Source organism: Lolium perenne, chromosome 5, assembly GCF_019359855.2.
Source record: "Lolium perenne isolate Kyuss_39 chromosome 5, Kyuss_2.0, whole genome shotgun sequence".
Taxonomy (NCBI): Eukaryota; Viridiplantae; Streptophyta; class Magnoliopsida; order Poales; family Poaceae; genus Lolium; species Lolium perenne.
Window position 1 is genome coordinate 143043855 of NC_067248.2, and position 17704 is coordinate 143061558.

Sequence of the window (17704 nt, forward strand, 5' to 3'; positions counted from 1 at the left end):
TTCTTGATTCCTTGACAGCGAGACGAGGTAGTTTTTTTCCAGCTGAGATAGTCTCCAATATTTTGGCACCTGATTCACACGGCGCCTGCTATCAGATCGGGTATTGATCTTCGACTGCTCCATGATGCTGCTGTCGGGTCGCGTGGCTGCACTGTGACAGTCCGCGCATTGAGCTTTCGTCATGTTTCGCGGGGCGGCATCGGCGTAGATGGATCTGCAGCGCCTACTGTTGACGAAGCCGATGAAGACCATGTTGTAGCTGTTGAAGAAGGATCCTGCCCAGATGACAAAATCCATTCGTCGCTTTCCCACAGACGGCGCCAATTGACGAGGCGGTTCCTCGACAATGCCCACCATGAGGGGCTTGGGTTTTAGAGAAAGACGACGACGGAAGTTCCGGGAGCGAGGCGGTACACGACGTACCCAGGTTCACGCCCCCGCGGTGGAGGGTCGCTACGTCCTGCTAGCAATCCACTATATGAATATATGAGTACAGGGGGCCGCCATAGGCGGAGTTGTTGGATCTAGTCTAGTTCTAATCCGCGGGTTGCGGTGTCTAGGCGTGTTGCCTCTAAAATTATGTTTCTGATTGTGCTTGTCCCTAAGGGGTGCCCCTGCCTGGCTTTATATATCAGCCAAGCTAGGGTTTACAAGAGTCCTAGTAGGATTCATATTGGAGACTTCTTTCCTTGTAGTCCAAGTTGAGGCGCGTGCAGGTCCAGCTTGTCGAGTCCTCGTGCTGGTCCACCTTCATAGTTTGCACCGGGTACGGCAATGTCGAGTACCCGAAGGGTTATGCCCACGTCACCGAGAAAGTGCCGTTGCCGTGTAGATTCCACCGAAATTCGTGATAGTTGAATATCCTCCAAATGAACTAGTAAGGAGTTCCATGCAATTAGCCTCGGACCAATAAAATTCCGTCTGAACGGCACATCCGGGGGTGAGGTAGCCACTACCGTAGCAATGGTATCACTTTTGCGATGAACAATACTATATAAAGTTGGATACTGTTCACATAGAGGGGCGTTGTCTAACCAATTGTCCTCCCAAAATCGTATTTGCGCTCCATCATTAATGGAAAAAGTACCATGGAGAAATAAGAATTTCTTCGAGACCATGAGAACAACCTAGAAATGCGAGTCCCCTGATTTCCAAACCACTTGGGATAACGCATTCGAGCCGATATACTTTCTTCTTAGAATTGTTTTCCAAAGCCTGTCCTTGGTAAGAAGTTTAAACGACCATTTACCTAGTACACCTGAGTTCTTGACCTCAAGATCATGAATTCCAAGTCCACCCTGGTCTTTGGGTCTACAAACTATACTCCATTTAACCAATCGATATTTCTTTTTCTCGTTGTCTCCTTGCCAAAAGAATCTGGATCGATAATAATCGAGTTTATGCAAGACTCCTTTTGGTAAAAGAAAGAAAGATATCATATATAGTACCATGTTTGTCAGTACTGAATTAATGAGTCCCAATCTTCCTTCAAGGGACAACAATTTATCCTTCCAACTACTAAGATGCTTTTCAAGTCTTTCCTCAACTATTTTCCATTCAACATTTGTAAGTCTCCGATAATGGATCAGGATCCACAAATAGCGAATAGGAAATTGGCCTTGCTCACAACCAAACAGCTCCACATAAAGAGTTGGATCATCTTGAGCATCACGAAAAAAACAATTCACTTTTTTGGAAATTAATCTTTAGACCCGAAAGTTGCTCGAACACTGCCAAAATATTTGAGGTTGCGAGCTTTTTCAAGATCATGGTCCATAAACAGAATGGTATCGTCGACGTATTGAAGAATTCATATACCACCATCAACAAGATGTGAGATTACTCCTTCAATCTGACCATCGGACTTAGCACGCTCGGTCAAAATAGCTAGCATATCCGCCACAATGTTAAATAACATTAGCGATAATGGGTCGCCTTGGCGTAAAACTTTTCGTGTCTGGAAGTAGTGGCTAATGTCATCATTGACCCTGATGGCCACACTTCCTCCAGATACGAAGTCATTGATCAGAGCGCGCCACTCAGGAGAAAAACCTTTCATCTTAAGAGTCTTCTGAAGGAAAGACCAATTGACTTTATCATAGGCCTTTTCAAAATCTAGCTTTAAAATAACCCCATGTAATTTCATGTAATTTCTTAGTATGCATTTCATGTACCGCTTCATGCAAGACCGCTACTCCATTAAGAATATTTCTTCCTTGCATGAAAGCGGTTTGCGATGGTTGAACTACATGATCTGCCACTGTAGTTAGTCGAATAGTGGCCACTTTCTTGAAAAACTTGAAACTTACATTTAATAGGCAGATAGCTCGATATTGTTGAATCCTTTCTACCTCATTAACTTTTTATAACAAGATTACTTCACCAAAATTTAGACGAAATAATTCTAGCTATCTGGCTTGAAGAACACTGAACATCTCTAGAAGGTCTGACTTAACAGTCTCCCAAAAAGTTTGGTAAAACTCAGCAGGGAAACCATATGGGCCGGTGCTTTATTACGTTCTATTTGGAAAATGGCTTTCTAAACCTCTCCTCCGAATAAGGTGTTGTGAGAACCCTATTTTCTTCCATAGACACTTGGGGTATATTGTCCGTTAAGGTCTCATCTAGAGAGAAAGAACTCTACTTTGGAGGACCAAATAGACCTTTATATAATTCGTAATGTAGGATTTGATTTGCTCATGGCCTTCAATCAGCTCTTCCTCTTGTACCAGAAAATGTATCCATTTTTTCCTATGTCTGCCATTGGCAATGCCATGGACATATCGCGTATTTGAATCTCCTTTCAAGATAAACCGGGCCTTTGACCGCTGATACCATTTAAGCTTATCCTCACGAACAAGATCAACTATTTGGGCATTAGATTGACTTTTTAATTCAATCTCTTGCAGAGATAGAGGTCTTAACTCCGCCAAAGCCTCCAAGTCATCAATAATGTACAATGTACGAGTGTTTTATTTTTTCAGAATATCGGAAACATGGGCAGCCCATCCAGAGAGGTGTTTGCGCATTGCACACATCTTATTATTCCATCTTAATATGGGTGTATTACCCGAAACCGGTCTTTCCCAAACATTTTTAACCATATCATAAAAACCCTCCCGATGTAGCCATCAAAGTTCAAACTTGAAAGGAAAGGACGCTTACACAAAGGTCTAGGCATTCCAGTAGCTAAAAGAATGGGAGCATGGTCAGACAAATTTTCAATACGTTCCAGCGCACGAACAAACACCATAGAGTATTTATCTTCCATTACCACGTGATCTGGAATGGGAGCAACTGAGCTATTTTCATCGATCACAAATGAGAACAATCTGGGGAATCTCCTACAAATAGGTTGGGATGAACCCTGGATGTCCCAATTATAAGACCAGAAGAAGAACATATCTCCTCGGCCATGCTGAACCATGGCCACTCCTCTGAAATTATCCAACCTTCTTAAGAACATCCGAACATCCTTCCACCAGAAAGATCCACAAACATTTTCAGCATGTGGATTTTTCCCTTGATAGTGAGCATCCCAAATTTTGAGTGTACCCACGGCAAGTTTTGCTTATTATAAAATTTGTCAAGGAATTTGATAAGCAGAGCTGCATTCTGTTTATGCAAATCCACAATGCCTAACCCACCTTTGAGTTTTGGCTTAAAAATCATTTCCTAAGCTGCCAGGGATTATTTCGGTTCGCCATCTTTATCCCTCTACAAACACTGTCTAAGAATTATATCCAATTGTTTAGTCAATCCCGATGGCAGCTGAAGAGAGCATAGAAAATGCAAAGGCATTAGCGCTAGGGCTGAATTTATTAGTTGCAGACGAGCACCTTGAGAAAGAAAAATGGAACTAGCCGTCAATTTTCGTTCTAACCGACATACTATTGGAGACAACTCTGTGATGGTTGGCCTCGTCGTACCGAGAGGCAAGCCTAAATATGTGAAAGGCATTTTGCCAACCGGACACCCAAAATCCTCTGCCAATTCCTTAACCATCTCCTCCAACACATTTATAGGCACTATATATACAACTATATAAAAGCTAACCCTCTTTGCTTGAAGGAGAAATTTTTGGTTACTGTTACCTCATCCGTTTCATCCAGCCAGGTGTAGACACGTTCGTATTTTGCCCTGTTCACGCAAGGTTCTTTCCTACACATGCGGGGCTGCACTTCCTTTTCTTCCCTTTTTTTTTCCTTTCTGAAATTCCTGTTTACCGGCAGACAGCGGGAGCCAGCCGGTGATCCTATTTTTCTGCATGGGTTGCTTCTTTTTCTTTCACGCTATCTACCTTCCAGGTCCGGTTCCATCGGTTTCGACCGGTCGTGCATGCCTCTTTGACAACTTCCTCTGCTATCTAGCTGCCACGTTTCTTTTTGCGTGGCTATTCCCTCTGTTTTTCCTTCTCCGTAGGCCTCTCCGTTTTATGCTGCTTCCTGGGTTCCTACGTTCAAGCCTTCACATAGGAGAGTCCGTTCTTCTTTGTTCCTTCCGTCTTCTTCCTTGATGATTAGATTTCCTTGCTAGGTCCGGATTTTATGTTTGCTTTTGCTTCTTTCTCCTTTTCGTAGTTTCTACGTCCGGCCTCACTCCCATCTGTTTTGTTGCAGGTTTTAGTATCAATCGGGATGCTGCTCCTTGCCGTGGGCGACGGCGGCCGGCTCCAGCGCCGCCGCCGCTCCGTCCGCTCCTGCCGCGGCGCCCTCTTCTCACGGTCGTGGTCGTTCCCGTGGTCAATCCTCTCTCTCAAGTGGAGGAGAGGACGTGTGCGCGGTGATGGCCGGAGCGGCCGGACTCGAGGGGCCGGTGGTGCTACAGCCTCCTTCATCCCTCACCGGGGCCGCCGGATTCGGCTGTGATGCCGGACCCGTCAGCCGCGCCCCAGGCTCCGCCTCCAGGCTCCGCGCCCTCCCATTCGGCGGCGTCGAGCGAGACCAAATCTCCCCCTTGCCACGAGCTCCCCCTAACCGAGCTCTGATGTGGCAGAAAGCCATGCCGTGTCTTGGACCTTGCTCCGGTGTCGCGGGCATCCACGCGGCTCTTCACCGTGACAACGGCCACAACCCCAGCAGTTGGTCTGCCGTGTGGGGCTCAACGAGCCCTCGCTTTCTCTATCAAGAAGAGGTCGATGGCAACGAGCTAGAGGCATCACCTCAGCAAAAGAAGGAGGAGGCCAGATTATCGGTGCGCCATCCTTCGCTTCAGCTTCCCTGTTTTTCTATGACCGATCTTGGTTGATTCATCTCTGCCCTCTCCTCTTCTCGCCGTCTCACCTCCTCTCCATCTCTCTCAGACAGCAATGGCCGCATCGACCACGGGATCGGTGGCGACAGCAGCGGCACGTCCCCGCACCGATGCTGCGGGGCACCTTGCACGCCTGCTCAATACTGATCCTGGATGAAAGGAAGCCTCTGGAAGGGACCGGTCGGCGAGGCCCAGGCCCAGCAACATGTGACGCGGCGCGGCATGGCGCCCTTCCCGAGCCCCTTTTCCTCCCCCGGGACATTGATCACCAGAGCCTTCACGTCGGTGAACTGCTCGAAGCAGCAGCTATAGACGTATCCAATAACGGCAGGAACCCCCATCAGTTTTAATCTCTCTATCCTTACATGTGTCTTTACTTAGTTCCCTATTGATCCTCAATTCTTTATCTCGATTTTATAGAACTTCATCGATGTACATTGTGCGACATTTTCTTATTCAATCTAGACAATGATTTTAGTATATGTATGCTATTTGTTTGACCAAATGCCTACTAACAGTATTGTGGGCAAGGAAGGCAGAACAACAAGCATTTGATAAGTCAGTTGTATGTTGTAAGGTTGCTCTCACATATATGCAGTCTTTCCGTCACATGTGTTTAGTAAAGCTTTGATGATGACTGGTTCTGTATTAGTGCAAAGTCATCACGCCAAGTTGTTATATGCGTGCACTATATTGTATTACAGGAGGGAGAAGCTTTACATCAAGCTGCAGGTGTATCGTCAACCGTCAGCATTGCAAAAGGCCTGCCGTATTTTTGGTGTTGTTGGATCAGTTATTAGCTCTAAGATAGATAGAGATTGAGAGGCATCAGGTTGAATATGAGTTTCAGTCACTTATGCTCTCTGAAGAACGAATGACGTACATGAGCAAATCAAAGGAAATGATGTACCTCGGGGGATCCAGGTAAGTATCATTTAGTCTGAAAGAGAGGCTTGATTTTCATTGATAGTTTATATCCAACTTCGTTGATCCATCGCTATTTTTCATGATGAAGGTTGTAGCGATCGACGATAAACCTGGCACCTTCCCACGACTTCGCTTACCATCTGCTGTCGTTTGTTCATCCTACCCTCAGCTGGTGGCTCCCCTGTGGCTTCGCCCAATATCTGCCGACGTTTTTTCGAGGAGGAAACAGAGGATAAGAGGGAACGCCGGCTGCCACACCAAGACGGTAATAGGAATATCATCCTGACCACTATTTCTATCAAAATATGAGTCAAAATTATTTTTCCCCATTATCTAAAATAATTTTGCTCTTCTAAAATTAGTTCGACACTGGTCTGCAGTTTAGAAAGAGAGCCCAAAGAAGTAATATGTCTGCCCATAGGATGACATTGTGCTACCGTGATCTGTATTTTGATGTTATTGGTAGTCCGATTGATTGTCTTGAGCTTTGATTTTATGGCAGGATCTTTCCAGTGAGTGACAGTGCAAGGTGATTGGTGTGGATTGTAACTGTGTTTGAAAGAAAAAATTGTATCCGTGGCGGTCCTTATAAATGCCCTACAGGTTCCTATATATGAGATTAGCTAAGGTAATCTTATCTTAGAAATTGTTCTTTTCCATGCATATGGTCAGTCAATGTTTATGTGTTCATTGAAAGTTCCATGGTGTCTTCTGTTAGGTTTGTACTTTCAGTATTTTTTTTTGAAATAATTAGCTGCCATATTTTCTTTTGAATGGTTTGCTGCTGTATTTAGATTGTATGTCAACCAAGGTAGTTAATTTCCACTTGAGTTTGTATTTCCACAATGGTTAATACATCTTATTCTCAGAGATCCCTCATTTTCTTTAGTACGGTACTATTTCCTTTTCAGATCCTTTAATTGTTGGACAATTCATTGTTAGATGAATGTTTCCTCTTCAAATATCTTCTAATTGTTTCCAAATTCTCGGTTAGTACATTTCTAAATTTACATAAGTATAGAGTATGTGTTGTGTACGTTTGGACTCATTGAACCGCTGGACATATTCAAAATCCTTAGTTTGCGCATTGGCAACATTTTCTTCCCTGTGAGAGGCTACCTTTTGATGTTTTGTGTCATAGTATTTAGACTTCCGTTTTATTTTCTTACTCCAAGCTCACGTATTGATGCAATGGCAGTCTTCATTTTGTCTTCATTTTGTAATATCCACCTGCTTCTATTAATGCAATTTTGTAGTTACATATTCAAGGCAAGGATAATTGGTCTTTCTAGAGAGCAAACGTAGCAGCTAAAACAACCTTTTACGGGTATGGATAGTGCTGCAAAATTACAAGGTCAGTACCTGCTGCCAACATACTTGACATGCTAGCGCTGTTTACTTTAATTATTTCCTTATTGTCTCCTAATGGATAAGTTTTGGGTGTAGTGACATCCAAGACAACCAATGTAGGTTTTATTACAAGGTCAGTACCTGCTGCCAACATACTTGACATACTTGACATGTTCATCTTTACCTTGGGATCTGAATCGTGCACTAAATAAGCCTTTTGTACTAGCATGTGTTTTCCCTTCCTTTGGAATATATCTTAATATATATTATATGTTAAGGAAAAATTAGCAACTAATACTGAGGGAGATCTGAGGGAAAAAAAAGATGGGAAAAGCTGGTGTTCCCCCGGACGATTACTGATCAAATCCTCCGGGTCCTACCAGGCACGCGGCGCGTTGTGGTCCACGCGCACATGGGTAGGTCCCACTGAACCAAGGCAGAAAAATATCCCATCCATCTTCCTCGCTTCCCTTTTCCATGGCTGCTCTCTGCGCGCGGCCAAGATCCGCCTTCGCATGGAGTCGCGGCTGCACGCGACGCCGTGGGTCAACTCCGCAGCAGGCCACTGTCCGCCGCTCCCGCTCCTCCCCGGCCGGTCGCCGCTGGTCCCTGGCCGCCGCTCCCGCTTCTCGCCGCCGCGGAGGACTCCGGCAAGGAGATCCGCCGGAATCTGCCACCTCTGCCGTGGGGCAGCCATGCTGAACTGCGCGCGCCGCCGCGCTGCCATGGGGATCCCACGGAGCTTGGACAGCGCGCCACCGAGCAGAGCTCGTCGCGTCTACCTGCTCCGGCTGCTGCTGCCGGCGTCCGTGACGTGGTGGCGAGATTTCTCCATCCTCCGGCTCCCCCAGCCATGGCCGTCATCCTCCTCTCCCCCTTCCCTCTAGCTGCAAGTCAACGGCCGCCTGCTGCTAACGGCTCCTCGGCGTTTTTGCTCAGGGGCGTGATGCTACAATAGTATATTGTTTTTGGTACTTCAGTTTGGCATTTATGCTAATATAGTATACATTGTTTGCTATAATTCTTTTTGGCGAAATTTGTCTTGCTACAATTATATTTTTTCATCAATGCATAGTTTGCTACAATAGCAAAAAAATTTGCTACAATATTTTTGTTTTCTTGCTACTATACCATATTTTTTTGCTACTATGTCTCCGGCGAGTATCCGGTGGAATCAGGTTTTGCTACATTTGTTCTAGGTTTTAGCTATAATAGTATACGTTTTTTGCTACAAGTTCTCCGGCGAGGTCTCCGGCGAGACTTCGATGAGGTCGGTTTTGCTACAATAACAAAAAAAGTTGCTACAATCTTTGTGTGTATTTGCTAATATAGCATATATTTTTTGCTACTAAGTCTCCGGTGGGTCTCCGGCGACATCTCCGGCGAGTCTCCGGCGAGGTCTATGTTTTTAGGTGAAAATAGATTTTGCTACAATTGAACCGTTTTTGCTACTTTGGTACATCATGGTAGCAAAAGTGGAAGAGAGGACTGGTTGGTTTGATCTGACGGCCGAAAATGTTCCAGATCTGTTGATCGGACGGTTGGGGACCCGGGGGATTAGATTTCTAATCCCCCGGGGGACGCTCAGCACTCCCCAAAAAAGATGCACCTGATGTGAGGAAAAAAAGATGCACCTGATGAAGAGGGTGGAGGGAGGTTGTTGATGAAGCCTGCAGGCAGAGCACACAGCAGGGGAGAGTGACCAAGAGGTGGTCATAGCTGGTTCAGCTGTATCACAGAGGAACGACGACCACGCTACCAAGGCCTTGTGACCGAAGTGCTATTGCCTGAAGCTAGCTCCGCTCTGACCCTGCGCCCCTTTTCACGCTGATGCGGCTGCTTCTCTGGCACCGTCATGGCCAAGCAGCTCAACCAACGTACCTATCTCAGTGCTTTGAGCTTGGATTGCTGGCAGCAAGAGAACTGTCTGAATTGACACATGCTGACGTAGAGATCATCATGCAGGGAGCCACCACCGCGGACAGCCGCAGCGCCATCACACTCTGGACTGCACGACTTCGATTCACCATGGCATCAAAATGCAGAGCATGCTGCAACAGTGGTGATTGTCGATTTGGTTGGGTGAGAGGACGATAAAGCACTCAGACACATCACTTTGTGACTTAGACACATCAATTTGTGAAGAGACGCTGAATATTGGGGAGCTTCCCATCGATGGAGGGAAGAAAAGGGGATCAGGGGGAAGAAAGCAAGAGACGAGCCAGAGATGCAAAGAGATAAGCTTCTGCGCGTGCTCTATGTGTATGACCTTATGCATGCCGCGTGTATCGGCTGTCTGAACTGGGCCCACAGTGTATAACTACTATACTATTTGGGAACTGACTTCCTTTTTGTAAGAGTTTTGAGTTTTTTTGGAGGTTAACATGAAGATGACACGTATATAAGTTTGTGGTTAATTCCAGTGTGTGTGCAATTTAGATGTCCTGTAGGAATTTTCGTGGTCTTTTTTTCCTTTGGTTTGAGGTAGGCTTCCTTTTAGACTGGGTACATGTAGCTTTTTGTTAAACCGCTTTGATCATCCTCTTTGTCTCGGTAAGCTCGATATCCGAGGGCTCTCTCTGCATTATCTCCTCCGCCGCTTCTTCGCCACCAGCAGCAACCTTGCACGCGTGGGCTGCAGCTTGCCGTGCTGCTCGGCGGAGGATTCCTGTCGGCCATCGACGATGGAGGAGGAGGAAGAAGGTGAGGCCGCGGATTGGTGGGTATCCGGAGCAGCCGTTGATGGTGGTGGCGTGGCGTCAATGATTCCCATCCTTGTGGATGCGACGATGGCTAGCTCGGACTTCTGCAGCAGCCGGCGCATGATCTCCCGTCGGATTTATGCCCCAGCTGGCCTCCGTGGACGAAAGATAGATTGGAAGGGGCGGTCTCCAGTGCCGAGGAGGCCATCTCGGCCGTCATCGACTGCCTAGACGTCTTGGGGCGCGAGGCCCTGGTCTCTTTGGCGTCCGGCTCCGTGCCATGGCAGCCAAGATCGATGCTTACTGCGGTGGTGCCCATAATTTCTTCCCGGGTTGTTCATGGTGATTGGCATCAGCAGCCCTGTGTGTTCGACAGCCATATCGTGCTCCCAGCTTCTCCTGACTCCTTCGATCTGCAAGGTCACGAGGCAGAGCCTCCCACTACTGGTAATTAAATTTTGGATTCTTCTTTGTTTTCATTACAAAAAATGGGCATATTAATCCTCAGTTCGAGTTTGTTTCCTATTATTGCAAACATTTGTAAAGAGGTGCTCTGAAGTCTCTGATTCCTGGGAGGTGGGAACCCATGGGGCAGTTCCGTGCCTTATCTGTAGTATCTTTCCAGTCTACTAAAAGGCATTGTTTGATAAGGATTCAAATGCTTCACAATTCGTATGTAACATATGCTCGAATGAAGTTATTTGATACACCTTGATGTCATTAAAAAAATATTGCTAGGAGATCTTACATGTTATGCTGGTGATGACTGCCAATCAGGATCTTCTCTTTATAATTATTTCTTTTAAAATGGAGCAGAAGGAGATTTCCCCCGTTTTCTAAGTCTTTGTGCTGAATCCTTCTTTCCCCTATTACTGTGTGGTAATGCATTTTTTACACCCCAATTAGCTCCTGAACGTCGGATAGTTTGCTAATCTATAACACTAGACTTTTTCTTTTGCTTCAGTCATAACCTATGATTTTAGGGAGGAAAGGTGTGCACAGTTGCACAGATCCGCACTTGGGTTGTCAGAAGAAAGGTTATTCTTCTTCTGCTGAGGTAACCGAAGTACACCTGCAGCGAATTGGGCATCCTTGAAAGATAAAGCTTCTTCCAGCCTATATGAACAGATGGTGCATCTGGGATACACTGTAATATGCCAGAATCCTTTTAGGTATGTCACTCGGACTGTTCAACCAGGGTGTGATGGAATCTCTTTCCAGGTACATACCCAAGCTAATGACTCAATGAGCACACTCATTAGTTAGGTTCTGCTACTAGCTTAATTCAGAAGCTATTTAAATTCAAAAGCTATTTATAAAACCTCTTAGATTTTTTTTATACCAGCGGGTATATGACGAAAAAAAATTCAAAAGCTCAATGAGCCAATGGCTCAATAAGCACACCCATTAGTTAGGTTCTGCTACTAGGCTCTCATAAAGCACACCCACTGTAATATGATGGATTAGATGTACAGAAAATACTATTGATAGTTCATTTGATAATGCATAGTGATGGTACAATGGGTAGTTGTGCTATTTGTTTTGGTATATATGCAAACACAGGAGCAAAGTGTCGATCTCTGTCCGTACATGGAGAATAGTTCCATAAACTGTACTTGGCCTCTAGAATGCTGGTGTATATGCACATGGAGAAGGGTTTGCACTCATACATTCTTGGTTCCACTCATTTGCCCCTGCACCATTGGAGGCAAAATTTTCCTATCTCTGTATGTTATAATAGTGTAGCAGGGATGTACGCTTAAGTTTCTAGATTTAATTGCCTTATCTTATGTTTCTAGGATTAACGATTATAAACTCTTTTCCTTCTTTGCAGTTATTTTCGTACTGAACGAATGGACATACTGAGCTGCGATATTTCAACAACCCCACTGGCCAGCCTCCTAATTATCTTATGTTTTCAGCAGGTTAGCGTAGTATGAGTACACGCGGTGGTTCCGCCATCCGGCGAGGCTAGCCTCCTTCTATGCTACCTCCTCTGGCTCTGCGTCGGCGTCATAGATTGCAGTATATTACTCTTCGCCCTGCTGCTGCCCGTGTTGGTTCTCCTTTTGTTACGCATGGACTGCAGGGTAGGTCTTCATTATTTGTTTGGATCTATTTGTTCTCCTAGATTGTCCATCTTCTATCATTCACTCCAATTGATCAATTTACATCTGATTTTTTCATTCTTCGAACTGCTATTTCTACCGAAGTTCATATCTACCAGTACTAAAAATAATCTCCTGCACGCAAAGTAAGATAGTAGTTATGCAGAGACCTTGGTGAAAAGATTTGTCGCCTCGTGTGTTCCAATGAAAGATCATTGTACATGTTGCCCGAATCTTGGACTATGGAAATCAAGTGACCTGGCAAAAAAAAAATCGAGCTTGACTTTATTGTCGTTGAGCGTGAGGTACCTTCTAAATATTCATAATCTCAATCAAGCTATCATAGCTTATATATAAACACAAGGTATGCAGTTTACTCAAGTAATCCATCTTATATTCTGTGTCAATACCCACTATATTACATAAACATTTATGATTTTTTGCCTAAAAGCATGTCTACATATTCACTTGCTGCACTTACATTTCAACTAACTAATTTTCTACGATATAGCCAATAAATGCTAGATTTTCGTCTGTTGTATCAGGGCAACACATTCGATGGTTGCGTGCCAACCAATCTCATACTAGAACAGTTCAGAGAACAACTAAAGATTTGTTGATCTACAGGTGTCACTTATGCCCCCTCGCAATCTCCATCCTACTCCTTGCCAGTTTTGCTACTCAACGGCGTCACCCAGTGATGTTCTCCGCCAAACCGGAGGTCCACAACTCTGTTCTCGATGTCACCGCTGCTACTTGCCAGTTGGGCCGCTGGGAGATCGGGGTTATCTTTGGCATCGGCGTTCCGGTTTCTCTTTGTTCCATGTCCGAGACGAGGCTGCCAAGATGTGTCTGTTTCTGTGTGTTTCCCACTGTTATAACTTTTTATGTACAAAATAAAGTGAACATCGACGGTATCTCCCCAATGTCCATCGAAGCCTTCAATAGCCTGAAGCATTAAAATTTATTCTGTCACCTTAGAGTGACTGAGAAATGATCCAAGATATTCGCTCTAAATGGGGACAAAATGAAAATTCACTATTGCATCAGTATATGTACTTTTGCACTTTTGTTTTCTATCTGGAAGCGCTCTACAATCTCTATTTCTAGGGAAAACAATGGAAATGATACTGGCTTATTTTTGTAAAGCTGCCATGTCCGTTATATATGGTAGTTCAACCTCAGGTATGTCATTGATTAGCCACTCCCAGCCGAGGCAATGACGTGCACATTTGTGGCCTGATAGTCCATGTACGAATTTTAATTGTGGTGTTCCATGTAGACATGATATCTAGGTATCAAGAATATACTTCATTTCAAGTTCTATATTGAAAGTTATTTGGAAATTCAGTTCCAGGAGCTGTTCGATCATATGTATATCAAGGATTTTCATTTTCTCACGCTTCTGCAATTTTAATGTACTTATTGTACATATTCGGTTAAGTGATGTCATTTATCGTTGGTCTTTTCTTTCAGCTTTAGCTTTCTACTGGAACATTGACTTTCCTGGTCATTCTTTCGTTGGAGTTCCTCGCAGCAGAAAGCTTATGGTAGCTGATACTGAAGTGCAGGTGTTGCTGGTCATCCTCGCTGAGCTAGCATCACTTATATGTTTGGCTAGCAATAGATTGATAAAATGTGCACATGAAGATGCTTTGTAATCTGCTATCATTAACTTTTGCCACGTACAAGGTGTTTTAATTAGCATTTAAGAATCTCTTTAATATACTTCCTGGAGAATTTGTCATCCATGATTACGCCTGCTGTCTAAGACATAAAAAACTACTTCGTCTTGTATTTCATTAAGTGTTTTCTTGTGCACAAAGTGCTGTTTTCAGTCGCATCATAGATTGCCACCATTTTGTGTTTCCAACATTTTCTGTCAAACATTTGCAGGAAGTTGTGTTCCTTCTTTTTATAGCGTATGATGATTGGGTTCTGCAGTACTAGAGCACCCGAGATAATCGTTAGCGTCGTGCGACCGTCACCAAGGCAGCCCCAGAATCAGCACCGGACTGCCGTGCGGCCGCCGGGTCAGAGTTGAGGGCGGAGCAGATCGAGGCGTTGAGCGGGTAACCCAGCTGGTGCTCATCGTCTGTGCTGTCGATCTGCTGCATCCTATGATCCAGCGAAGTTGGTAAATTCATTTTTCTATTATTAGATCGTGCTCAACTGAAGAATGAAGATGTGATTTTTTTCTGGATCACAACACCCATTGGTTCAGTTTCCCAATCTCCATGGACTCCATGTTTCTCCCGATGTCACTTGCTTCCATTAATTTTTCATCTGATTTGCTTCCATCTTTTGCTATATCCAGATTGGTGCATAGAAAAAGGAGCATACTTGATTTTGAATAATGCAATGAGCAAGCTCGCATCCATGTTAAGATGTATCTGTCTTTTACATGATATGGGGAAAAGATGCGAGTCAGTCACTGCTCTTCAGTAAACAAACGCTATGTACTATGCAATTAACAATTTACTTCTCTGTTCTTAGGTGAATGTATTAAGGTCTCACTCAACTTTGTTTCTCCAGAAAATGTACAAGAGCGCATCAGGCTGACAGAAGAATTTAGTCTGCCTCCAAAAGGGCATAGGATGAATAGAGATAAGCTAGACGTATGACTATCACTTTGTCCATACTTTCATGTTGTATGTATATTTATCTATTTGTTCATTGCTAATCTTTATCTTGCTTACATATAACCATTTTTATATTGTTCATACATACTATATAAGTGTTGATAGCTCCATAACTGTTACATGCTCTCTTTTCTACACTCTTTTCCAATTCTGAAATTCCGAGTCAATTTGTAAACATGAATTGCGAGATTAACAGGAATGTGCTTCATCACCTGTTTTTCTGAGGCACTAACGATATTATCTATGAGTGATGCTCTCCTTGAAACATTCTCAAATGAACTTGATCTATGAAAAGCTGAGAGAGTTTCCGTATTGGATTTGATCTTAGGTAGTAGACTCCTGCATAGAATATTGCAACGGCATGGCTTGAGCTCTGCACAATTAGATGAGTAGAATGCATTGTTTTTGCTATCAATCATATGTGGTGTAGTGAATATTAACAATGTTTCACTTGGCTAGCTAATAGAACTTTTACTTTTTTTACATCTCGCTAATGTAGGTGCTCCTCCTCAACTTCGGAGATGAGTCAAAGGTAACGCAGCCTTTTGTTTTGAAAATGGAAGCTTTTCTTGACCCCTGATTCTACATCAGTGGTGCATATAGTGCTCATCATCGAATGTGATATTTATCTAAAGATGATTTAGTTTACCAAGCCATATATATGAAAACATGAAATCTACAACATTAACCTGTAAATAGAAATTGTTGTGCTTGCTGTTCTTTGGCTCTAGATTTTTGTAACTCCAATGATCCATATATTATCATGTCTAAATTAGGATGGCTGACGCATCTCTCTTGAGCTATTGCATGACATACATATTTGCAGGGAGCAATCCTTATATATGGTTTGTCCAAGTTGAAAAGTTTGTCTCCTTAAGGGACAAATTTTAGATTAATTATTATAAAGTTTTATTTACTTAATTACAGGACTCATTATAGGGAGAATATAAAATATATAAAATTGATGCATCCATAGAAATATGTATTATGTTAACAGTTTTTTGCAAGGATCAAATATCTCACGTATTGAGTTTGTATTAACTCTAGGCATATTTTTCCCACAATTTTGCATAACATCAGTGATACACAGAAGGTATTTCTTCATATTAACCCTAAGGTTAATATGTTATGAGCAAGTATTTCACATGAGTCAGTTCCCCTGAGACTAAGATTTCATACACTACTCTTAGCTACTGCTGAGGTCGAGAACAAGTTATTAGTCATTGACATTATGTTTTTTAATTCACACCGTACGGGTTTCCCCTAAGGTAAAGTTGTTCAAAAGAAACATTCTGTTTTTAATTCTCTTACCGCAGGTGGAACTCCCAGCTAATTTGTCAGTAGTTGTTTGTTCTAGAAAAATCTCAAGCATTTCGCACAGACGGATATTACTAACCAAGGTGTGTAAAGTTGTATCCGGCAACATCAAATGAAGAAAGCTTCCTAGATTTCTCATGAGAGAATTCAAAATTAGTGAAGATGCAGAATAAATATGGTCTTTTCCTCAGGATGTTTGATGCCCTCTCCAGCCATGAGGGCGAGCCACAGTTTCTCTCCAAAACAGACAAGTTCGCCTTAGTTTTCAAGCTCTTTGCACTATCCTCCATCCAGTTCAACAACAAGACAATTATCGGAGCTATCCTTGCCCTTCCTGTGCTAAAGGAGACCGCGGTCATCCTAACCTCCGACGAAGAAGACACCGATGAAGACAACTGATAGGTTAGATGTAGTAGAATCAAATCAGCTGTGGGCTTGAGCGTACTATCGATTGCTCTACAACTCTCTGTGATTTCCAAAATAAACAAAAAATGCAGATTCTTACTAAACAACAAAATTAACTAACAATAACCACGATCCGGCGCGGCGTGCCGACGCGCCCTTCTTTGCTAGTTTCTTTAATACAATAAAACATGCCTACATTCTGATCGTGTCACGTTGATATGTGCATGCTGTTTCTTCTGTTGTTATTTTATCATCAACCAGTTAAACATACAGTGCCATTCTCCTGAATTAGTATCCGACGATATACCGTTGTATATAGTCCTGCACAAAATATCACTGTATCGTAATTTGAGTCCAACAAAAGATAGTTCTGGTTCTACGTTTATTGGATTTCATGTACCCATATCTAACTTTCCGGCAGGTGGGAGTTACAGTAGATGTGAACCAATTCCTCTTACTTGCCATGGCCGTGTTATCACCAGAATTTGACCGAGTCAGAGGTGGGCCGCGATCAATATGGGCTTGAAGATATGTGCATGGAAGAAATACGTGAATCGGCCTCGTGTACCAAGTTTGGGCTAGTTTGCCCTTGTATCTGTAATTTATTAGATCGTATCTTAAGTTAGAAGTTAGAGTTTTACCCGTGCACGGTTAGGTGCACGCCTGAATTAGAAAGTCCCTTGGACTATAAATATGTACCTAGGGTTTATGAAATAAACAACAACTCACGTTCAACCAAACAAACCAATCTCGGCGCATCGCCAACTCCTTCGTCTCGAGGGTTTCTATCCGGTAAGCGACATGCTGCCTAGATCGCATCTTGCGATCTAGGCAGCACAAGCTCCACGTTGTTCATGCGTTGCTCGTACTGAAGCCTTGTTGATGGCGAGCAACGTAGTTATCATAGATGTGTTAGGGTTAGCATAGTTCTTCGCGTAACATGCTAGCGTAGTGCAACCCTCGCATGTCTAGCCGCCCTCACACCCATCTCAGGTGTGGG

General features: G+C 43.7%; 1 long non-coding RNA gene across 7 annotated transcripts; it reads left to right on the forward strand.

Annotated features, from left to right (window-relative positions):
- The first annotated feature begins 4398 nt into the window (after window positions 1-4398).
- On the forward strand, window positions 4399-7857 carry LOC127300110 (uncharacterized). 7 transcript variants are annotated; one of them, XR_011745055.1, is made up of 4 exons: window positions 5055-5193; window positions 5303-7534; window positions 7627-7663; window positions 7809-7857. It is a non-coding gene; the product is annotated as an uncharacterized lncRNA (long non-coding RNA). The 7 variants fall into 7 exon arrangements; XR_011745050.1 differs by lacking the exon at window positions 7809-7857 and having other exon boundaries at window positions 4399-5193; window positions 5303-6177; window positions 6269-7801; XR_011745049.1 differs by lacking the exon at window positions 7809-7857 and adding an exon at window positions 4399-4536 and having other exon boundaries at window positions 4620-5193; window positions 5303-7801.
- Window positions 7858-17704: the final 9847 nt, after the last annotated feature.